Below are 23,569 nucleotides of genomic sequence, written 5' to 3'. Positions count from 1 at the left end.
CTTTTCACATTTCCATAGCAATTTCCAATTATAGTTATTATTTTTTAAACCCTCGTGAATATTCATCACCCATTTAGTACAAAAATACAAACACACTGTTGCATGCAATTGGGACTAATACCACCCCCCTTTTTTGCAAGCCATTTCCTATTATATAAAGCATTTTTTTTGTACTGTGCCTTCACTAATCTATGCATTTCCATGCCCCACAAAAAGATACATTTTCTCTCTTCATATTGCTTGGCTGGAGTGCTGCAGCGCAAAATTGAGGGAAGCGCAAAGTGCTTCTTCTCACGTACTGGTCTGAGAATGAGGTGAATGAGGGAGCGTCTCATCAGGATGCAAACAAAATTTACTTTCTCCTCCATCCTACCTGTCAGCTACCTGACAGCACCCTCGAAGGGAGAAGAAGAAACGCCACACTCTCCAAAGGCATTCAACCTCTTTCCGTGACACCCCCCCCCCCGAAGCCTATAGGCCACCAGGAGAAGTCTCGAGGCTTGCAGACTCTTGTCACCCCACTCCCTCCCCTGACTCACTTGCAGCCCATTCTGGTGGATTATAGGTCAGGCTACTCGGGAGTGAGCAGTCAGTCTAGCTACTTATTCTTCCCATTCACTATATGCATGCTTCCTCATATGCATTCACAATATGTGGTTATAGAACTTGGAAGGGTTCCTTCCTTCAATTAAACTACCTCCAGGTACCCGGTAGTGAACGGTGCACAATCAAAACTTGAACTGGATTGCTTGTGCTAAGCACTGACAGCAGGGTTAAGGCAGAATAATTACTGCAATGTAATGATCGTCTGACAGTCAGATGCAGTGCTCTCATGAAACCGGAGCGTTTGAGGCTGCTGTTAAAATTCAAGCTGGGGGCTGTATTTTACTTGTCAACATCTCCCAGATAGCGAAACTTTTCCTATCCCAAATTAGGAGGGTCCCCTCCCATGAATGCAGAAACCTGAAAGTATGTTACAGTAATTGGAAGCAAAACTTTCTCCTCCTGTGTGTACGTGCGACACAGAACTTTAAAACCTGGTCAAGCCCTCTGTTCTCACAGTGGCCAGCCAGATTAGGGGTGCCACCTTTGTTCTGGCAAAATACAGGGCAGGGTAGGCCGGGCTCTTCAGGGGCGATTGTTTTGTTTTGTTTTAATCTGGTGCTGAAGTGACTTCAAGGCAATCCATTACACCCTATGGCAGCACACACACATGAATTTGTAAATCTGTTTGTGCTTGGCTGCCCAGAGCTTGTACATGACCTTTCACACACCCTTTCAAACACATGCATTTGCAGAGGATCCCTAACCCCCCCCCTCTCTCTCACACACACACGGGGGGGGGGGGGAGAGAAGACCTGAAATACAGGACAAAACTGTATCAATACAGGAAATACACAACAATCCTGTATTATACAGGACAGCTGGCAACCCTAAACCAGATGCCTATGGGGAAGCCCAATGGTTTCAGCAACTGATACTGAGATGCATTACTGCCTCTGGCCCAGTGTAGCCATTGTGCCCAGTGTAGCCATGAACTGCTGGACACTTAAGGAACATTTCAAAAAATCAGCTCTTGCATGCGCCATGCACACTATGGACATTTTAGTCTTTAAGGGGCCACAGGAATCTGGGTTCAGCCAGAGAACTACATGGCTGTGTTTTGGGAAATTGCAATTTTAAGGATTTTTTTCTTCCCAAGGGAAAAGCAGAAGCAGATATGGGAACAAAAAGCATATTTTATTGACACTGCCTTCATCCTTGCAAATTGGTGCTGTCTTGTGCATTAAACGTTACTTTCAGCTCATTTCCCCTCATAGCACAGTTTACAAATCATAGCTCAATCCTCTGTGTATTTACTCCAAAGGAAACCCCTTATTGTCCAGTGGCTAAACTGGCACAGGATTTTGGCTTCAGAATTCCCGATTTACTGTCTCCTATTGTAATCCACTCAGTTTTGAAGACTAATGTTTGATAATATTGATTGAACTAGTAATCACCCTGCTTTTAATATGGCACCTTTGTATAAGTTCAAAAACACAAATGCATTTTTTAAAAAAAGAATGTAAAATTCAAATACTGAATATGAAATGGAGAGAAGGGATGATGCCTTCTATCCCCTAGCAATTGTAGGGTTGTTGTTGAGTTGCTTTCTTGTTTGTCTTTTTACATTTCTTCCTGCCCAAAGATGCTTAAGTCCTGTTTCTTTGATATTGCCAAGGGACCGAGTTTCAAGTGTCTTTCATTTCCTATTGCAATCGAGCTATCTGCCCACTAGGTGGAGCTGTAACAATAGGTTTCTTCAATTTATGATAATAAGGAAAGTCATGAACCAATTTGAAAGGCAATGTTCATTTTAACAATTCAGATACACTCCTGTTAATTTGTATTTTATAAAGGTTCAGCAGGCTTCACTGAATGTCTTGTTAACCAGAGTTTTAAATTTGCTTCCAAATCTGCCATTTGATTGTGCATTTTAGAGTGATTTTTCCCCCTTTATGGGTGATTGTATGGCATATTTGTATGAAGTGTATGCATTTGTGTATGTGCATTGATATATAAAAATATTCCCTTCACATACACGAAATATGATTTTTAATGCAATTCTTCTGCATGGATCAGGACGTGATCAAAATGCAGTGCTAGCACAGGACACAGACGCAGTGCCACCACGCATTGTTTAGAAATACGCCCAAATGGAGAGGGTGATTGCCTTCCCTTGTAAAACCCAGCAGGTACGCTATTCAATATCCAAGAGAGAGACAGAGAAAGAGAGAGACACAGCAGACGTGGCTTTCTTTGAGGAAACACTTTTGTTCTTTAAGGATATTTATAATCTCTTAAAGGGCCAGTGTGTTGACAATGAGCTAGCCACAAACCTGTGATTAGCGATGAAAGGGGTGGGATTTGAAGGATCTCGGAGAATCCCGATCCCAAGGCCACGTTTCTCAAATCAATTCATTGTCAGGACCGGATTAACTTCAGGCAAACACAAGCGGCGGTGCCGAATTGCAAAACTGGGAAGCTCCAACGCGATTTAACGCCACTTGCATCCGTGCCACGTTGCTTGGATGCAAGCTCCATTGAACCCAGTGAAACATTCTTCTGAGTATAAACATGCATGGGCTTACCCTGTGCATCGCATACGCAAGGTTGGGTTTGGACTCCCTGTTCCCTTGAGGCAGATGCTGTTTTGCGCTCTCTAGGGTCCCCTCCGGTTCTTATAGCAACAGCCCCCATAACTTGGAGTTTCTCCAGGCTTGGGAATCTCCCCTTTCTAAATTTACGATGCTTTCTGAGGCTGCCCTGCTCAGCGCCAACTCTTCTGCAGTGTGGAAAGATTCTTCCACGTAGTTGTGCGTTCATACAGTCTGCTGTTGCTGCATGCTAGGATGGGTGGGGTGAAACAGGGGGTCCCTCACTGGAAGTCTAGCGAAGCAGCCCTATATCTACTCTGAAGTAAGTCCTATTGAATTCAATGGTGCTGGCTCTCAGATATAGCCATCCTCAAACCAGGCATGAGGAACACAGAAGTACAAAGGAGAAAATCTTTCTACAGCTGGCACTTCTCAAATCACACTGAGACGATGAAACAGTAAAGAGAATCCAATTCCTGGGGGGCATTCAGTCTAACCAGATTTTGGGGGTGGAGAGACAACTTTTATGAGGAGTTTGTCTGATTCTGGGGCTGTCTGCCCCCTGGAGTGGCTCCCACATTATATGAAGCCACAACTCAATAAATATGTTGATAAGAGGAGAAAGCACTCTGCACATGCTCAACAGCACTTTGTTTCCCTTTTGCAACAGAAATTCTAGAACCAGTACTGTAAAATAATATGCTTGCCCACCCCCAGTGACCCATTTTTTGGTCAGCCATGTCATGTTTATGATTTATGAGGGCACAATTTTGTAACGGGATTATAAACAGAGGACTCTTTCCCTAGGCGTGTCCAAGAGCAGGGCTGTTGTGTTGACTGCTGTCAAAACACATGTGTGTGCACCCCATCCATAACTGCAGGATTATAAACAGGGCTCCACCTAGAAACAGAGTGTATGGGGTGGTGTCCCTCAAATTAAGAGGCTTCCTTTGCTCTTGTGTCTAATGCCTACATCGCAGGAATGTTGTCCTTAGATTTCTAAAGGGAAAGAGCCCCCCTTAACTTAGCTGGACTTGCTGTCAAGTAGACACACACAGACGAAGGCTGCAATCCCAAACTTGCTCACTTGTAAGCAAACCCCATCAATTCAATCTCAATCAACAAGGCTAGGGTTGTGGCCTGGATGGGGTAACTTTAGGGGGCTTTTGGGGGGAGGGGGTGTCTGACCCAGTAGCAGCTGCAACAAGTTTCTTTCCAAGGGAGCACTGAGTGCGGAAATGGTGGCTACAACCACAAAGCAACCTTTCAAAAGGAAAGAAATGGGGAGGAAAGCCACAGTCCCCCCCCCAACTAACAAATAAAGGCATGGGGGGGGTTTTCAGTCCCTCTTTGCTCTCCATTCCTCTCTAACATTTGAATTGATCAGTCTTAGCAGACATTCAGTACAGCTCCACATATGACCATTTTTAGTTGATACCCCCCCCATTAACCCTATGGCAACATTTGTTAAGGTGCTTTAACATATATACAGTGCTTTTTTTCTAAAAACAAATAATGTTTAGGGGTACTCTCATTTTGACTCAATAAAATCACCATTTTATAGTTCATATCAGGGGGGAAATGAATACGGGACAAAAGTATAAAGATTCACAAAATGTTTAGGGGCATGAATATCCCTGCGTCCCCCCCAGGAAAAAAAAGCACTGAATAGATATATTTACTTGCAACACTTGGGGAAGGAGAAATACACAAAGCCATAGAATATGTCAATTTGTCTGGACTCTGCAAAGCTGAACATGAGTTGGGTCTTTTGGGCTACCACAATGACCTCTTCCCTTCCCTAAATGGCTCTTTCTAGCTAATTTGCTAGAAAGTATAATATGGTGGTATCGTTGCACACACAACACCCAGTTTTCCCACTGGCTTTTTCTTCACTGACACCAGCAAGCTTGCCTCTGAAAGGGAGGGGAGCCTAGGTTGCTGCATAAACATAGAAGAGCTGTGGCTTTCGGCACTGCAAAGAAGGGTTGCCCTGTAAAGATGCGGCCAGATCGCCACCAACTTAGATGACTTTTAAAAAGGGATTAGATGCATTCCTCAAGGACAAGGCTATCTATGGCTGATAGTCGTGATAGATGGAGGCTACCTCCTGCATCGGAGGTGACATGACTCTGAATATCAGATGCTGGGGGACAAGACTGGGAGAATGTATAGTGTGCTTCTGTCCTGCTTGCAGACTTCCCAGAGGCACCTGGCTGAGTGCTATGAGAGCTGAATGCTGAACTAGTTTGGGCTTTTATTTTATTTATATAAACATTTATATCCTACCCTACTAGTACCCATGCGCCACTCAGGGTGGTGTGGAACAATTTCAAAGTTACACACACACAGACGCGCCGCGCGCACACACACCTACAATTAAAATATGCAACATTAAAAATACTCTGAAAGTAACAATGGCACAGATCACAGGTAAAAGTGGCCTTAGCAGGCAAAAGCCTCTTGAAATACAGCCAGCGAAAGATATCTAGAGAGAAGGTCATCCAGACTTCATGGGGCAGAGTATTCTACAGTATTGGTGAAGCCACCAAAAAGGCCCTGTCTCTTGTTTTTTTTTTATAATATTTATTAAAGTTTTTTAAACAATAAACAAAAAACATACATAATAACATAGTCTTTTCAAATTTCCACATTTCATTCTCCTCTTTGGACTTCCTCACATCTCTTGTTCCTGCGTTCTGAACTCACAAATTTGGTAGCAAATTATTTACTTGTTTCCATTCATATCATATAATTATCCAATATTAAATCTCAAATTTTAGAATTTAAATCAGACTTTTGAGATCTTAATTTGAAATATTGTTTATCCAAAATTTGTCTTTTCTTTCAATTACATTCAAATTTATAAAAAAATTCCTTCCAGTAGCACCTTAAAGACCAACTGAGTTAGTTCTAGGTATGAGCTTTCGTGTGCATGCACACGAAAGCTCATACCTAGAACTAACTCAGTTGGTCTTTAAGGTGCTACTGGAAGGAATTTTTTTATTTTGTTTTGACCATGGCAGACCAACACGGCTACCTATCTGTAATTCAAATTTATATTCCTTATTACTAATCTGTTGGAGCCGTGTTATTACAAATCTTACATCTTTCTTAGCATTTATACAATTTACAATGTTTTTGTAGATAATCCTTAAATTTCTTCCAGTCTTCCTCCACCAGTTCCTCTCCCAGGTCTCGGATTCTGCCAGTCATCTCAGCCAGTTCCATATAATCCATCAGTTGCATCTGCCATTCTTCCAGTGTGGGCAAATCTTGAGTTTTCCAGCATTTAGCAATGAGTATCCTTGCTGCTGTTGTGGCATACATAAAAAAAATTCGATCCTTCTTTTGCACACTCTGGCCGACAATGCCTAAAAGAAAGGCCTCTGGTTTCTTAGGGAAGGTATACTTAAATACCTTTTTCAGCTCATTATATATCATTTCCCAGAAAGCCTTCACTCTAGGGCAAGTCCACCAGAGGTGGAAGAATGTTCCTTCAGCTTCTTTACACTTCCAACATTTATTGTCTGACAGATGGTATATCTTTGCGAGCTTGACTGAAGTCATGTACCACCTATATATCATTTTCATAATGTTTTCTTTCAAGGCATTACATGCCGTGAACTTCATACCGGTGGTCCATAACTTTTCCCAGTCGGCAAACATAATGTTGTACCCTATGTCCTGTGCCCATTTTATCATAGCTGATTTGACCGTTTCATCCTGTGTATTCCATTTTAGCAGCAAGTTATACATTCTCGAAAGTGTCTTAGAGCTGGCTTCTAACAATTCTGTTTCTAACTTTGATTTTTCCACCTGGAATCCTAATTTTTTATCTGACTTAAAGGCTTCTTTAATCTGAGCATAATGCAGCCAATCTCGCACTTTCCCCTTTAGTTTCTCCATACTCTGCAACCTCCAATTGTCTCCATCTTTTTCTATTATTTCCCAATATTTCGGCCATTTGGCCTCCATATTGAGTCTTTTCGGGGCCTTAGCCTCCATTGGTGATAACCACCTTGGGGTCTTGTTTTCCAATAAGTCCTTGTATTTTGACCAGACATTGAACACTGCTTTTCTGACAACATGGTTCTTAAAAGCCTTGTGTATTTTAACCTTGTCATACCACAGATATGCATGCCAACCAAAAGCATTGTTAAATCCTTCCAAATCTAAAACATCAGTGTTTTCAAGAAGCAGCCAATCTTTCAACCAGCAGAAAGCTGCTGAAGGCCCTGTCTCTTGTTGACCTTACCTGTGCCTCTGCCTGAGATGTGTCTCAGAGAAAGACCCATCCTTTTGCTCTTAGGAGAAGAGCAGAAGTTGGGTCAAGGCATTTTGGGTGCTTATGTTCCTGACAAACGCTAAGTTATAAACGATAACTCCTGCACTATTGTGAAAAATGTCACTTCAGCTGGTGGCGGTGTGTGTGTTCCAATAGATGTGTTTCCCATCAAAATTACAGAATGTCAATCCACACCAGATTACTTTCATTCAACAAACTGATGGAAAAGCAGCTATTTTGTGATGATGTTAATCAACAAGAATCTGGCGATGAGCATGCCTCATAATCAGGGCATAATCTTCCAAGGTGGGAGAGGGGAAGGGAGCAATTTATTTTTTTACTTCCAAAGGGACTCTTTATTCTTTTAGTCACAGATATTTTTGGGCATCTGAAAACACACCTTCACAGGAGGAAGATGTGGCTGGGGAAAGCGAAGAACAGGACTGCACAGAAATCACACAGCTAGAGGTAAATCTAAAGGGACTTCGTAGGATTTTCATTACAGCTGGGTTACCTGATTTCACCTACCCAGATCCAGAACTGTCTAGCACTAGACAATGATAGACTAATTTGCTTCTGATGATTATGTTTCCTTAATTAAAATATTTTTTAAGATACGAAATTAGGTTTGGGGGATTCACTGCCCTAGTGGCTTTAAAGTGAGGCTTCCAGACTGCTCTGCAAATATGTTCTTTCATATACATGGTAAGTCTGGAGAATGCCTGCTGGAAACAAGATGCACCCTAAGCCCTTTGAAATGTGGCAAATCACTGTGTACTGTAACCTCTTTGAAGTTTGTTTGTTTTTAGCCAAACAGCTCATCGTATAGTAAAGCTGTTCCTAGAAACTGTTCAGTTTTTCGATTGCACAATTGCACCACTGAATGGTTGTGTGTTGGTGTGCCTGGGCACACAAATGCACACACGTACATCCATAGAAACATCCACAAATAGAAAAGCGTGGGTGATATTCAATTAAGTGCAGGACACCCCCCCCCCACAAGTATCCCTATTTTCTAGGAACAGTCCTGGATTTACAGAAGCCATCTCTGTTTCTGATTTGATCCCAGAATGTCCTGGTTTTCCTTAGGATGTCCCTATTTTCATCTGAGAAATGTTGCAGTGTATGGAGTTATGCAGTACCTGAGCCATCTGAAGGTAGCCCTGTATAGGGAAGTTTTCTTAATTTTCAATGTTTTATTATGTTCTTATATATGTTGGAAGCTGTCCAGAGTAGCTGGGGCAACTCAATCAGATGGGTGGGATATATTATTATTATTATTATTATTATTATTATTATTAGGAATAGGATGTCGCTATTTTCATTGGACAAATGTTGGGGTATGTGTAAGTGTTACTCAGACTAGACATATTAAAGTTACTGGACCTATCTAATGACATTTGTTCATTTCAATGGGCCTACTCCAAGTAAAATTTAGTTGAGTATCACCCTAGATCAGGGGTCAGCAAACTTTTTCAGCAGGGGGCCGGTCCACTGTCCCTCAGACCTTGTGGTGGGCCGGACTATATTTGGGGTGGGGGAAATGAACGAATTCCTATGCCTCACAAACAACCCAGAGATGCATTTTAAATAAAAGCACTCATTCTACTCATGTAAAAACACGCTGAATCCTGGACCGTCTGTGGGCTGGATTTAGAAGGTGATTGGGCTGGATCCATCCCCCGGGCCTTAGTTTGCCTACCCATGCCCTAGATGCTGGGGAACAGACAGTCTAGTTAGGCACAAGGAAAGCAGCGCAGCTCTGAGCACATGGTTTGCATGTCAAAAGTTCCCTGGTATCTTCAGGGGAAAAGGACTAGGTAATGGGCCTGAAGCCCTGGGCAGCTGATGCCAGTCAGATCAGACAACCCTGGGCTTTATAGACTAACTGACATTTGACAGACCTGGTGTAAGGCATCTTCCGATATGCAGAATTTTTATGGGGGAGTAACCTAAAACAAATAAATAATAATAATAAAAAATTTTATTTATATCCCACCCTCCCCAGCCGAAGCTGGGCTCAGGGCGGCTAACAACAATCAAAATAATCCAACGATTCTAAAAAACATTTCATTATAAAAAAGCCCCAATATGAACAGCTCTGTCTTGCAGGCCCTGCGGAAAGATGTCAAGTCCCGCAGGGCCCTAGTCTCTTGTGACACAGCGTTCCACCAGATTGGAGCCGCGGCCGAAAAGGCTCTGGCTCTAGTTGAGGCCAGCCTAACCTCTCTGTGGCCTGGGATCTTCAAGATGTTCTTATTTGCAGACCGTAAGTTCCTCTGTGGGACATACCAGGAGAGGCGGTCCCGTAGGTATGAGGGTCCTAGGCCGTATAGGGCTTTAAAGGTTAAAACCAGCACCTTAAACCTGATCCTGTACTCCACCGGGAGCCAGTGCAGCTGGTATAGTACCGGATGAATGTGATCTCGCAGCGAAGACCCCATAAGGAGTCTCGCCGCGGCATTCTGCACCCGCTGGAGTTTCTGGGTCAGTCTCAAGGGTAGCCCCACGTAGAGCGAGTTACAATAATCCAGTCTGGAGGTGACCGTCGCGTGGATCACAGTGGCTAGGTCAGGGCGAGAGAGATAAGGAGCCAACTGCTTAGCTTGGCGGAGATGAAAAAATGCTGCCTTTGTTATAGCTGTAATCTGCGCCTCCATAGAGAAGGAGGTATCGAAGATTACACCCAAACTCTTAACGGATGATGCTGGCACTAATTGCACCCCCGCAAGAGATGGGAGTTGCCCCCTCAATCCCATATCGCCCCGTCCCAGCCAGAGGACCTCTGTCTTCGAAGGATTTAACTTCAACTGGCTCCCACGTAACCATCCAGCCACAGCTTCCAGACATCTGGTCAGTGTGTCTGGGGCCGAGTCAGGATGGCCATCCATCAACGGATAGAGTTGGGTGTCATCGGCATACTGTTGGCAACCCAGCCCAAAACTCCGGACAAGCTGGGCGAGGGGGCGCATAAAGATGTTAAAAAGCATCGGGGAGAGAATCGCACCCTGAGGCACTCCACACACCAAGGAGCGGCGCGATGACAATTCCCCCCCAAGCGCCACCCTCTGTCCCCGACCAGAGAGAAACGAGCGCAGCCATTGAAGGACTGTGCCCTGAATCCCCACGTCGGCAAGGCGGTGGTCCAAGAGTACGTGATCGACCATGTCGAAGGCTGCTGACAGGTCTAGAAGAATCAGCAGCCCCGACCCGCCTCGATCCAGCTGCCTGCGGAGATCATCTGTTAGGGCGACCAGAGCCGTCTTGGTCCCATGACCAGCGCGGAAGCCGGACTGGAATGGATCCAGGGCCGATGTTTCATCCAGAAACCTACCAAGCTGTTCAGCAACCGCTCTCTCAATCACCTTACCCAGGAATGGAAGATTCGAAACTGGGCGGTAATTGGATAGATCTAAGGGATCTAATGATGTTTTCTTTAAGAGCGGGCGCACCACTGCCTCCTTCAGTTCCCCTGGGAATATCCCGGTGCCAAGGGACAAATTGATGATATCACCCAGGGGGGCCTGCACCTCGTCTGGACACGCTCTAATCAGCCAAGACGGGCACGGGTCAAGAGGACAGGTGGTGGGCTTTCCAGCTCGGAGGAGTCTGTCCACATCGGCTGGGGATATCCGGTCAAAGTGGTCCAATACTGGACCCGAGGACAGTCGAGGGGCCTCCAGTTCCTTTATTGTATCCAAATTGGCAAGGAGGTCATGGCGGAGCAACAGGACCTTCTCCGCAAAAAAGGTCGCAAATGCCTCACAGCTGTGTGTCAAATTGTTATTTAAATTTGGCTGTCCTTCAAGGGACGTTAAAGACCTAATTATACTAAATAATTGTGCTGGGCGAGAGCTAGCGGAGGCAATGGAGGCCGAGAAGTAGGACTTCTTAGCGGCCTTCACTGCCATCTCGTAGGTTTTCATAAAAACCCTATAAGATGTTCTTGAGGCTCCGTCACGGGCACCCCGCCATACTCGCTCTAGCCGTCTGAGGTCCCGCTTCATTTTCTGAAGCTCCTCGGTAAACCAGGGAGCCCGGTTTCTGCGGGGTCGCAGAGGGCGCTTAGGTGCGATCTCATCGATGGCTGCCAGGAGCTGGATATTCCAGCCCTCAACAAGCTCAGTCAATGAGTCGCCAGGGGAAGCAAGGTCCCACAAGGCCTAACGGAATCTATCAGGGTCCATCAGCTTCTGCGGGCGAGCCCAAATTGGCTCGCCATCTGAAGTGGTATCTGCAAATGAGTTGTTTGTCCAAAGAACCTGCAAGACCTGGTTCTTGCTTTGTTTTGTTTGTGAAAGCCATTGTAGCAGTGATCTTTCATTTGTTCCAGCCTTGATGTGGACAGAGTACGGCTCCTCTCTATGCCAGCACCGACCACTGGGAAATCGGTTTGATGCTGGGAGAAACCACAGAGTGGCTTCCTACACCATTGAGACTGTACTTCTCACATTACTTGGCAGCAACGGAAATAATGATACTGTAGCATCGACTGTCCTACTGCAGTAATGTAAGTACTCACCCTGAATAGTAGTGCAACACATTCTCAGTATTGTAAAGGTTAGTTGTTGCAGTTGCTGTGAATCTCAGGTTGTTAGGAAGGAATTAACACTGCTGCTAGTCCAACAGCACAGGCTCTGTCTAAGGGTGCACTCAGATGTGGGAATATTGCCTAAGTTTTTCGGACGATAAAGCTTGTGTTTCTATCCTGTTTTCTAACATTTATCTCACACTGCGGCACCTGTTGCATTACAGAACAGTGCAATGTGTAGTTTTTGAGATCATCTGCACCCCAAGGGATATGTTTAGCACACATTTGAGCTAAACACTTTTTGGACTGAAAAATTGGTTACTCTTTCTCCTTACAGAAGGCTATGGAAAAGCCATAGTAGTGTGTTTCTGTTAAATTCAAACTGTATGCAGAGTGGCTGGGGAAACCCAGCCAGATGAGCAGGGTATAAATAATAAAAAATATTATTTCAAAAAATATTATTATTATTTTGCCTTTTATACAGCCAGAAGTGACTTGGACATTTTTGAATTTCTGGAGTGTTCTTCCTCTCCCCCTCAGAGCACATAAGACTACAGTTAATACATTTCTCTACATGCATGGTATTTACCATTCCAGATGCAAATAGTTATATTTCCTGGAAGACCTACTCCTTGTTTTGATGGCCTTTCCCCCACCTGGTCTGGGTGGGTGGGGCCCAGACTGACTCCAGCTATGAAAGCTGAGCCTGCTGAACAGACTCTTGAGTTGGGGTGTTGTTTAGGGTGGATTGCTGCTGCTATTGATATTTTGATATTTTTTGTATCTGTATTTTTACATATTACAGACTTCTGTCGAAATAGTTAAGGTTGGTTGTGTGCTTTTTGATGTGTTTTATTTATTGTTTATGACTACTTTTGTTCTGTTTGTAATTATGTAAACCTTTTCATGCTGTAAGCCGCCTTGAGCATGGCTTTAACTATGGAAATGTGACATATGGCTCTATGCGGCCTAGGACCCACGTACCTACGGGACCGCCTCTCCTGGTATGCCCCGTGGAGGACCTTAAGGTCCACAAATGACATTTTGGAGGTCCCAAGTCACAAGGTGGTTAGGTTGGTCTTAACTAAGGCCAGGGCCTTTTTAGTACTGGCCCCAGTTTGGTGGAACACTCTGTCACAAGAGACTAGGGCCCTGCAGGATTTGACATCTTTCCGCAGGGCCTGCAAGACAGAGCTGTTCCTCCTGGCCTTTGGTTTGGACTCAGTCTGACCCTTATGTTTCCTTCCCCTTTATGATTTTGACTTTTAAAATGAGGCTGCATTTTAAATTGCATTTTAACCTGTATTTTAAATTGTTCTTCTTATTTCTTATTATGTTTTTACTGAAATTTTATTGGTGTTAGCCTGGCTCTGGCTGGGGAGGGCGGGGTATAAATAAAATTTTTTATTATTATTATTATTATTATTATTATTATTATTATTATTATTCAAATAAAACGATGGTGATTATGACAATATTCTAAAGGGAGGGATCATATCTCAGAGGCACACAGCACATGCATGTTATGCAGAAGGTGCCAGGTTCAATTATTGGCATCTCAGATGGTAAGATAAGGCTGCCGCCTGTGTGAGCTGACCAGCCTCCCTGGGTTAAACTACAGGTCCCATCATTCCTATCCACTGTCCACGTTGGCTGAGGCTGATAGGAGTTAGAAGTCCACATCATCTGCAGACAGCAAGTTGGAGAAGGCTGGACCAGGCAATACTGTGCCCGAGGGACAATTAACCCAAGCAGCTTCCTATGTCTTCTTAAAAAGCATCTTAAAAAGCAGAGACATCACCTTACCAACAAAGGTCCATATAGTTAAAGCTATGGTTTTCCCGGAGGTGATGTATGGAAGTGAGAGTTGGACCATAAAGAAGGCTGATCGCCGAAGAATTGATGCTTTTGAATTATGGTGCTGGAGGAGACGATTGAGAGTCCCATAGACTGCAAGAAGATCAAACTTATCCATTCTTAAGGAAATCAGCCCTGAGTGCTCACTGGGAGGACAGATCATGAAGCTGAGGCTCCAATACTTTGGCTACCTCATGAGAAGAGAAGATTCCCTGGAAAAGACCCTGATGTTGGGAAAGATGGAGGGCACAAGGAGAAGGGGGCAGCAGAGGACGAGATGGTTGGACAGTGTTCTTGAAGCTACCAGCATGAGTCTGACCAAACTGCGGGAGGCAGTGGAAGACAGGAGTGCCTGGTGTGCTCTGGTCCATGGGGTCACGAAGAGTCGGACACAACTAAACGACTAAACAACAACAGCTTCCTATGTACCTATATTTGCCTTCTTTGAATGAATTGCTTGAACTCCATGGGGTTGCTGTTCAAGTTTGCATATTGGCAAAAGACCTTGATACCGGTGCTTTGAAATAACATTTGCTTCCAATTTGTTTCCAGGTTCAAATGAAGACTTTCGATTTCATTTATAAATCTTTCTAACAGCTTAGATCCTTTGACTATGAGATTTCTCTCTCAATGAAAAGCCCTTTGTCTTTCTGTCTGAAATGTGACAGCGATCTAAGGGATATAGATATGTGCCTGGAAGCTTCATGATCAAATCCCCTATATAACTATGCCAAAACAGAACATACATTTATACATCTGGCCAGGGGCTCTACTTGTCATCAGCACTGCACATCCCTCAGCAGAATACAGCCCCATCTTCCTTGTGTGGATATTTATTTAATGACAATTGAGGGGCTGGAGATACTAAGTGAAGAATGAGCCCGGCATTGACCAGCTGCTAACATGGACGTATTGGGGCTTGGAGCATGCGGCTCAGATTATTCATAAGAACTGTACAAGCGAAAGAAAGGGGCCCTGTGAAATGACTCCCTCAAAAGGCTTTAAAAGAAAAGAACAAGTTCTCATACATGTAGAAACATTGGAAGCTGCTTTATAATGAAGCAGTCCATTGGTCCATCCAGCTCTGTATCTAACACTGACTCTCCAGGGTTTAGACAGTGGCTTTTCCCAGTCTTACCTGGAAATGCCTGGGATTAAACCAGGGACCTTACAAAGCAGACGTATTTTCCCCGCCCCACCCAGTTTCTCATCTTTGGATGCAAATTTGCCTAATATACACATTTTTGCAATGCTATTTCCCCATATATAATGCTTTTTTCTATGTTATTTTCACCAACACATTCATTTTAACATACACTTTACCCCAGTGTATGCATTTTTTGTACACATTATTTGGAAAACTGCATTGCAAAATTCAGTGGAAGTGCAACTTTCGAAGGATGGCTGTGTTTCAGTAGTTTCAGAAAGTGTGAATTAGTTAGGTTCACATTTAAATTTGAATTGAATCAAATTTCTCCTCCATCTCTATGTTCTACTCACACAAGCAATGGCACACATGACCTTCCTGAGCCTTTGACTGACAAACATTAATTGTGAGCCTCTAGTACATCGATAACTTCTAGTCACTATTTTTACAATCATGGTTGCATTCGTCCTCAACATCAGAATCAGAAATGGCTGCTGACTGAATCTGTGCACTGCTGGTTCACACATTAATTCTCCTAGACATGTGCATCCAAAAAAAATGCAGGAGTGTTCTTTTGAAGGAGACAAGGCATGCCGTACATTAGCGACAATAGTAATTTCAATTTTTCAGGGAGAACAGGCCTCTGTGGAGAGTGGCTGCCAGTCAGTGAGCTACATGCACCAATAGACTGACTCGGTGTAAGGCAATTTCCTATCTTCCTACTGGCAGTCAATTCAGAACACCTTGTGTTTAGAAACAACAACAACAGCCTTACAAAAGAATGAACTCGATTCAGGGGAATCCAATAAGTGACGTATTTTTGGAGTATGCAGCAATGGTGGGGGTGGGGAAGGGTTGGAGACATAGGAAATGCTGATTGTATGCAAAGCGAAAGGAAGCATGCATAGCAGATAAGAAACTGACAGAGCAGAATTACCAAGCATAACAGAGATGGGGGTGAGACTCGCAAAGGACTGGGTGAAAGTATTCAGAACTTCATCGACAGTCAGAATCAGGGGTGGTCTTTTTTTTGTTGGTCAGTGTCACCAGTTAAAGGAATGGTATTTTGAAATTGGACAGCCAGTTTCAAAGAAAAGAGAACAAGTAAAATTATTACTCCGAAGTTGGTAATTAAATTCCAGTAAAAGAACTCAGCCATCAGTTCACTTCAGGACAAACTTGCACAATTTGTGGCTCCCAATCCAGGCTAAAACAGGCCACACAACTGGTGCATTATGGTCTTTCCATTACTGGAAAATTTCTCCCTCCACTTCCCAAGCAAGTAGCAAACAGAGAAGGCTGACTGAACCCCCAGTGGGTTGGTATACATCATTGTAGGGCGGGTGAATTGTGTTTTGCTTGGTGGGTCCTGAGCTGTATATGCCTACTTTAGTCCATCAAACTTTGTATGGCAATTGTAATGATGTCTGAAGCAGGTTTTGAATTTGGAACGACTCTCCTCTATTTTAGAACATGTAGTCTTCAATTTTCTTTCCTTTTGCTTTAAGTTCAGCTTCATTTACACTTAAAGAAAGCAGTGGCAGTTTCCAAGCTGCTGCTGACATACTCAAAGCGGAGAGTGCATTTGAAATAGGTGTAAAATCTCACAAGGCTCACCTAAGTCCCGTACAGAATGACAAGTCAGAAAAACAGCAATCTGTTTGTGAACCCAAGAATCGCACGCTGTAACTAAGTGCCTTACCAATAAGCCTGGTGTAGGCCATACAAGCAGCTTAAAATGTGATTGTCATGGGTACTCTATACATAATATATTCATCCCAAGGTGCACATACATTTTTTACTATTAGCTTTAGAGAGATTCAAGTGCATGTGCATTTGAATGTGAAACATAATAGAAGGGGGAAAGTGAACAATAAGATGCAATAGTGGGTGGCACAACAAGAATGATGAGCTCTGCTCAGGATGAATACCAGAATCCAAACCAGACAAGAAAGGAGGAGGAGTGGCGTTATATGTCAGGGATGTGTATACCTGTGAAGAGATCCAAGATTTAGAACCTCAAAGCCAAAGTGAGAGCATTTGGGTCAAAATTAAGGGAGAGAAGAATAACAGGGACCTCATTGTGGGAGTTTACTATAGATCCCCAAGCCAAACGGAGGACATAGATGATGCCTTCATGGAACAGATGGCCAAGCATGCAAAAGGAAGGGAGATAGTAGTAATGGGGGACTTCAATTACTCGGATATTTGCTGGATGTCAAACTCAGCCAAGAGCATAAGGTGAAACAGATTCCTCACTGGCCTTGCAGAGAACTTCGTTGTCCAGAAAGTGGGAGAAGCAACAAGAGGAACAGCCATTTTAGATCTGGTCCTAACCAATGTTGATGACCTGGTTAGTGGGGTAGAAGTGGAAGGATCATTAGGCGCGAGTGATCATGCTCTTCTGAAGTTTACTATACAGCAGAAAGGAGCAGCCAAGCATACTAGGACTCAATTTCTTGACTTTAAGAAAGCCGACTTCATAAAACTTAGGGAAGTGCTGGGTGAGATCCCATGGATAGTAATACTAAAAGGAAAGGGAGTTCATGATGGCTGGGAGTTTGTTAAGAGGGAGATAGTAAAAGCACAACTTCAGACAATACCAATGAGACGGAAACATGGAAGGTGCCTAAAGAAGCCAAGGTGGCTATCTAAAGAACTTTTAACTGAGTTAAGATTAAAAAAGGATGTGTACAAAAAATGGAAAAGGGGGGAAACCACCAAAGAGGAATTCAAACAAATAGCCAGCACGTGTAGACACAAAGTCAGAAAAGCTAAAGCACAGAATGAACTCAGGCTTGCTAGAGAGGTTAAAAGCAACAAAAAAGGCTTTTATGGGTATGTTCGTAGCAAAAGGAAGAACAAAGAAACCGTGGGGTCACTCAGAGGAGAAGATGGTGAAATGCAAACAGGGGACACAGAAAGGGCTGAACTCCTCAATGCCTTCTTTGCCTCAGTCTTCTCCGATAAAGAAAACAATGCCCGACCTGAAGAATTTGGAGCAAATGATTCAGCAGAGGAAACACAGCCCAGAATAACTAAGGAGATAGTATAAGAATACTTGGCTAGTTTAGATGTATTCAAGTCTCCAGGGCCAGATGAACTGCATCCAAGAGTATTAAAAGAACTGGCAGATGTGATCTCAGAACCACTGGCAGTCATCTTTGAGAATTCCTGGAGAACAGGCGAAGTCCCGGCAGACTGGAGGAGGGCAAATGTTGTCCCTATTTTCAAAAAGGGGAAAAGAGAGGACCCAAATAATTACCGCCCAGTCAGTCTGACATCAATACCAGGGAAGATTCTGGAGCAGATCATTAAGCAAACAGTCTGTGAGCACCTAGAAAGGAATACTGTGATCACCAATAGTCAGCATGGATTTCTGAAAAATAAGTCATGTCAGACTAACCTGATCTCGTTTTTTTGACAGAATTACAAGCCTGGTAGATGAAGGGAACGCAGTGGATGTAGCCTACCTTGATTTCAGCAAGGCATTTGACAAGGTGCCCCATGATATTCTTGTAAAGAAGCTGGTAAAATGTGGACTTGACTATGCTACCACTCAGTGGATTTGTAACTGGCTGACTGACCGAACCCAAAGGGTGCTCATCAATGGTTCCTCTTCATCCTGGAGAAGAGTGACTAGTGGGTGCCACAGGGTTCTGTCTTGGGCCCGGTCTTATTCAACATCTTTATCAATGACTTGGATGATGGACTCAAGGGCATCCTGATCAAATTTGCAGATGACACCAAACTGGGAGGGGTGGCTAACACCCCAGAGGACAGGATCACACTTCAAAACGACCTTGACAGATTAGAGAACTGGGCCAAAACAAACAAGATGAATTTTAACAGGGAGAAATGTAAAGTATTGCACTTGGGCAAAAAAAATGAGAGGCACAAATACAAGATGGGCGACACCTGGCTTGAGAGCAGTACATGTGAAAAGGATCTAGGAGTCTTGGTTGACCACAAACTTGACATGAGCCAACAGTGTGACGCGGCAGCTAAAAAATCCAATGCAATTCTGGGCTGCATCAATAGGAGTATAGCATCTAGATCAAGGGAAGTAATAGTGCCACTGTATTCTGCTCTGGTCAGACCTCACCTGGAGTACTGTGTCCAGTTCTGGGCACCACAGTTCAAGAAGGACACTGACAAACTGGAACGTGTCCAGAGGAAGGCAACCAAAATGGTCAAAGGCCTGGAAACAATGCCTTATGAAGAACGGCTAAGGGAGCTGGGCATGTTTAGCCTGGAGAAGAGGAGGTTAAGGGGTGATATGATAGCCATGTTCAAATATATAAAAGGATGTCACATAGAGGAGGGAGAAAGGTTGTTTTCTGCTGCTCCAGAGAAGCGGACACGGAGCAATGGTTCCAAACTACAAGAAAGAAGATTCCACCTAAACATTAGGAAGAACTTCCTGACAGTAAGAGCTGTTCGACAGTGGAATTTGCTGCCAAGGAGTGTGGTGGAGTCTCCTTCTTTGGAGGTCTTTAAGCAGAGGCTTGACAACCATATGTCAGGAGTGCTCTGATGGTGTTTCCTGCTTGGCAGGGGGTTGGACTCGATGGCCCTTGTGGTCTCTTCCAACTCTATGATTCTATGATTCTATGTTTCAAACAGATAACTGCAGCACTTATTGATGGCACAGATGCCAGGTAACTAATCTAAATCATGGATCACACACCTCAGCATTACAGTTCTGAAGTCTCTTTTTAGAAGTCTTTGATTTTGCAGAGGCCACCTAGAACAGAGACTGGCAGCCTGTGATCCTCCAGATATTGTTGGACTTTGACTCTCCTCACCCCAATCCAATATGGCCCGGGGTGGTTGTTGTTGCATTCTCCCTCTCTCATAGCATAAGAACTCATGCAGTTCATAGTTAAATGATGGGATTTGCACACACAAGAGGGGATGGGTCAAAATGCTGAGGACATGTTATTTCTCCATAGCATCTGGCTCAGGAGAGGCTGTGAAAGCTCTGGATCAGTGTCTGAATGCAGTGGTTGACTGGATGGGAGCCAGTGAACTATGCGTGATTTTGATGAAGACTCTTTGGGTGGGTGGAAACCTTGTGTAGGAGATAGCCAAGTTACCTGTTCTGGATGGACTTAACTCCCTCTGAAGGAGCAGGATGGTGGTTCCTAGAAACATCTCTGTCACTAGAGGCCAAAGTGTCCTCCATGGCTAAGAGTGCCTTTCACCAGCTATGGCCATTCCTAGACAGAGATAGCCTGATCACTGAAGTCCATGTGTTGGTAACCTCAGTGTTGTATAGCAGCAACACACTGTATGTGCGCCTGGTTTGGAAGCTCTAACAAGTGCAGAATGTGGCAGTCAGACTGCTGATAGGAGCACATGGTCAACAACATGTGGCACCATTATGGAAAGATCTGCATTGGCTGCCCATCTACTACAATATGAGGTCAAATCCTTGGTACTGATTTGCAAAGCCTTGAACAACTTGGGTCCAGATTGCTTTAAAGACTGCCTGGACCCTGATATCCCAGCTCGACCACTGAGATCATCTGCCAGAGCATGATTTGTCATCCCAATCTGGCCTTGATGAACCAAAGATCTTACTTAGCATAAGGCAATTCCCTAAAAGGTAAAGGTAAAAGGACCCCTGACCATTAGGTTTAGTCGCGGACGACTCTGGGGTTGCGGCACTCATCTCGCTTTATTGGCTGAGGGAGCCAGCGTACAGCTTCCGGGTCATGTGGCCAGCATGACTAAGCCACTTCTGGCGAAGCAGAGCAGTGCATGGAAACGCTGTTTACCTTCTCTCTTGAGTGGTACCTATTTATCTACTTGCACTTTGAAGTGCTTTCGAACTGCTAGGTTGGCAGGAGCAGGGACCGAGCAACGGGAGCTCACGCCATCGTGAGGATTCGAACCGCCGACCTTCTGATCAGCAAGTCCTAGGCCCTTAATCATCTTGGGTGCTCTTTTCTGAACATTTCACAGTTCTGCAGTATCCTTTTGAAGGTGTGTTTACCAGAACTGTACAATGTATTCCAAATGCAGTTGCTCCATATATATTGTATCTATAATGGCAATGTGATATTGGCAGTTTTAAGGGGATAAACAGTAATGCACTTTGTACATGGAAAAAGGCTCCATAAACTACAAATAGTAAGTGCATCACTGCTCAGCAGATGCAAATTACATGGCTAATCCCTGTAGCTTTTTTTGTGTAATATAACTAAGACTTTGGTGAAAGTTGTCTTAGCAGTGGAATCACATACACGAGTACTCATAAGGAAGTTCCATTGAGTTCAGTGTGGCTTACTCCTAGGTAAGTGAATTGCAGCCTAAACCACCTTTGCAACTTTTTAATTGTGACTTGCGAAAATTAGTGATTTTGATTACATGAACCATTTTGTATATTATTATTATTATTATTATTATTATTATTATTATTATTATCTATTTTATAAGATTCAGCATCTCATTTTTTATTTTAATATAATTATTTCAGAAGATACCTTTTAATGTATTCTGTCCTTAGTACTATCACTGCCACAACACACTCTGCTTGGGCTTATTCATGAACAGTAAAATAAATGATTTCCATCAGAACTGGGCTGGTTTTAAGAATCTCCTTCCTGTGATTAAAGCCCCAAACTGCCCCTTATCATTTTTCACCCTTGTGTTCCCTCAGACTTCCAGGCTTGTCTTGGCTAGATCAGCTAAATTTCCCCTGAAAGATTGAGAACCTATCCGGCCCCACTCAGTCACAGTCTAAGGGAGGAATTCAGTCATTTCAAAAAGTCTCATTACATAAGATCCTTTTATTGCCTCTTGTTATTTATCTTTTTGTGCTATCACCTTTTCCCCCTCCTCCTCCTCCTTAATTCAAATTAATAAAGTCCTGCAGTGAATGGTCCTTCTCTTCCATAGAAAATTCTTTTTTGAAAAGGCTGAAAAGTCCTCAAAAATCACAATGCTCATAAAATGGGGGAAAGGGGAGGCGGAGAGGACACCTTTTATTCTTTCCCTTAGACTTCAGTGACACTATGAAGTTTCACATAATTTGCAGACTGCATCTCATAAAATACTGGCAAAATTTATTCATTTCAAATTAAATAGATGTAGCACAGAGTAATCTTTCTCTATTAAATATGTCACTTTTTGCAATTGTTTCTTAATATCCCTCACAGCTTCCATCTAAGATTAGCACTTTCTTTGCTGCCACAGTTTCACTAACCCTACTGAATTATTCACTGAAGCAGAACCTTCAGATATCAGGTTAGAAAGGCCTTGATTATGGCAGGAAGTGAACTGTATAAACCATTTTTCTTTAAAGGAAAAATGCTCCATATAGAAAAGTCAGAAATCTGTATTAAATGTGCATAATTTTTTTAAGTTTATAATTGATAGGGATTTAGTCAGCTGTGACCTTCTTGTATTTTGTTTATAATAATGTACAATAACATTCGGACAATGCTAGAGAACGGTTTAAAAACACGCACGTCTTCATGGTACTATTTAAAGTGGAGTTGGATGTCAGTGGATATTTTTCCTGTTTCGTTTAAAGTGGGAGGACACTGTGAGCAGGTTAGTCCTACGATGCTTCATTTTATATGGCTGATTATTTACATTTCTCTCTTCTGGTTTAGCTCCATTACTGCGTGGGCATCAAAATATTGGAATCCACAGTGACAGTGCAGTAACGCTCCTTTTTATGGCTAACTGCCAATGTGGGGCCATTAGTTTGTGCCAGCCAAGTGCTGAAAAGTTGTTTGAACCTACCAAGGAGACCGCAGCTCTCTTGCTGGTGCTGAAATCCAAAAACTCACCACTCACAACTCTGCTACTTGATGATGTGTCCAGAGGCACCCAGGAGTTTGAAATATAGTCCTGACACAGAACAGGCTAAAGGCACTAACTTGAAGGCTCGGCAAGAGGAAGAAAACGTGCTTCACTCATGTCCATTAGTCAGAAAAGGAAACTTTCAGGAAGCAATTCACCTTAACAATGACAAAGAAACATCCTCCTCGGCATCCTCAAAGGTTTGCTGAGCTATGGGACGTTTGGAAATAGATGGACAGCATTCACCCTCAGAAATGACTAGCTTGGATTCATAAGCAGAGATGGAATCAGGGCAATTAAGCGACTGGGCCCAGCGGCAGAGGAAGCTGCTCAGGTGCCTGTGGCGGCATGTCCAGGGGCGGGGGCAAGCCACCCATAGGGATGGGGTGAGGGCAGGGCACACCACGAGGGCTCCGGAGTCTGCCTTCCTCCTCCCACTCAGCTGCCCTTCAGCTGGGGGAGAGGCAGTGGGCGGACCGTTTGGCCAGCGTGGAGCCTGCCCCCGCCCAAGCCACTGCGTCTCTCCCAGGAGAGATGTGTGGCTCGGGCGTGCTGCAGGCCACACGATGAGTGCCGCCTGGCATTTTGTCACCCCCTCAGTGGTGACACCCGGGGTGAACCACACCCACTGCACCCCCTACCTCTGCCTCTGATTGGGCCATTGCCAGTATCCAACGTAGTTTGCCCCAAAATGGCACAGAAAAAAGTTGTGTTCTGGACAGCATTTTTTCCAAAAAAAGGGGGGAAGGCTGTACTTCAGTGGCAGATTACAGTGGTACCTCTGGATGCGA

At 43.8% G+C, this 23,569-nt stretch overlaps 1 long non-coding RNA gene across 2 annotated transcripts in view; it reads right to left on the bottom strand.

The window, feature by feature from the left end:
* LOC309349145 overlaps window positions 1–23,569 on the bottom strand; it is a 60,202-nt gene that overhangs the window by 16,848 nt on the left and 19,785 nt on the right. The window contains exon 1 of one of the 2 annotated variants that reach the window (XR_014159763.1): window positions 3,132–3,368. The exons of the other annotated variant lie outside the window; for it this stretch is intronic. This is a non-coding gene — a long non-coding RNA (uncharacterized lncRNA). Of the gene's footprint in view, window positions 1–3,131; window positions 3,369–23,569 lie in introns of those variants that run through there. 2 annotated transcript variants of the gene reach the window in all.

The sequence above is a fragment of the Podarcis erhardii genome (assembly GCF_964252035.2).
Source record: "Podarcis erhardii genome assembly, chromosome: 8".
Classification (NCBI taxonomy): Eukaryota; Metazoa; Chordata; class Lepidosauria; order Squamata; family Lacertidae; genus Podarcis; species Podarcis erhardii.
Note: the sequence above shows the minus strand (reverse complement) of the source record. Positions and strands in the feature narration are given on the sequence as shown.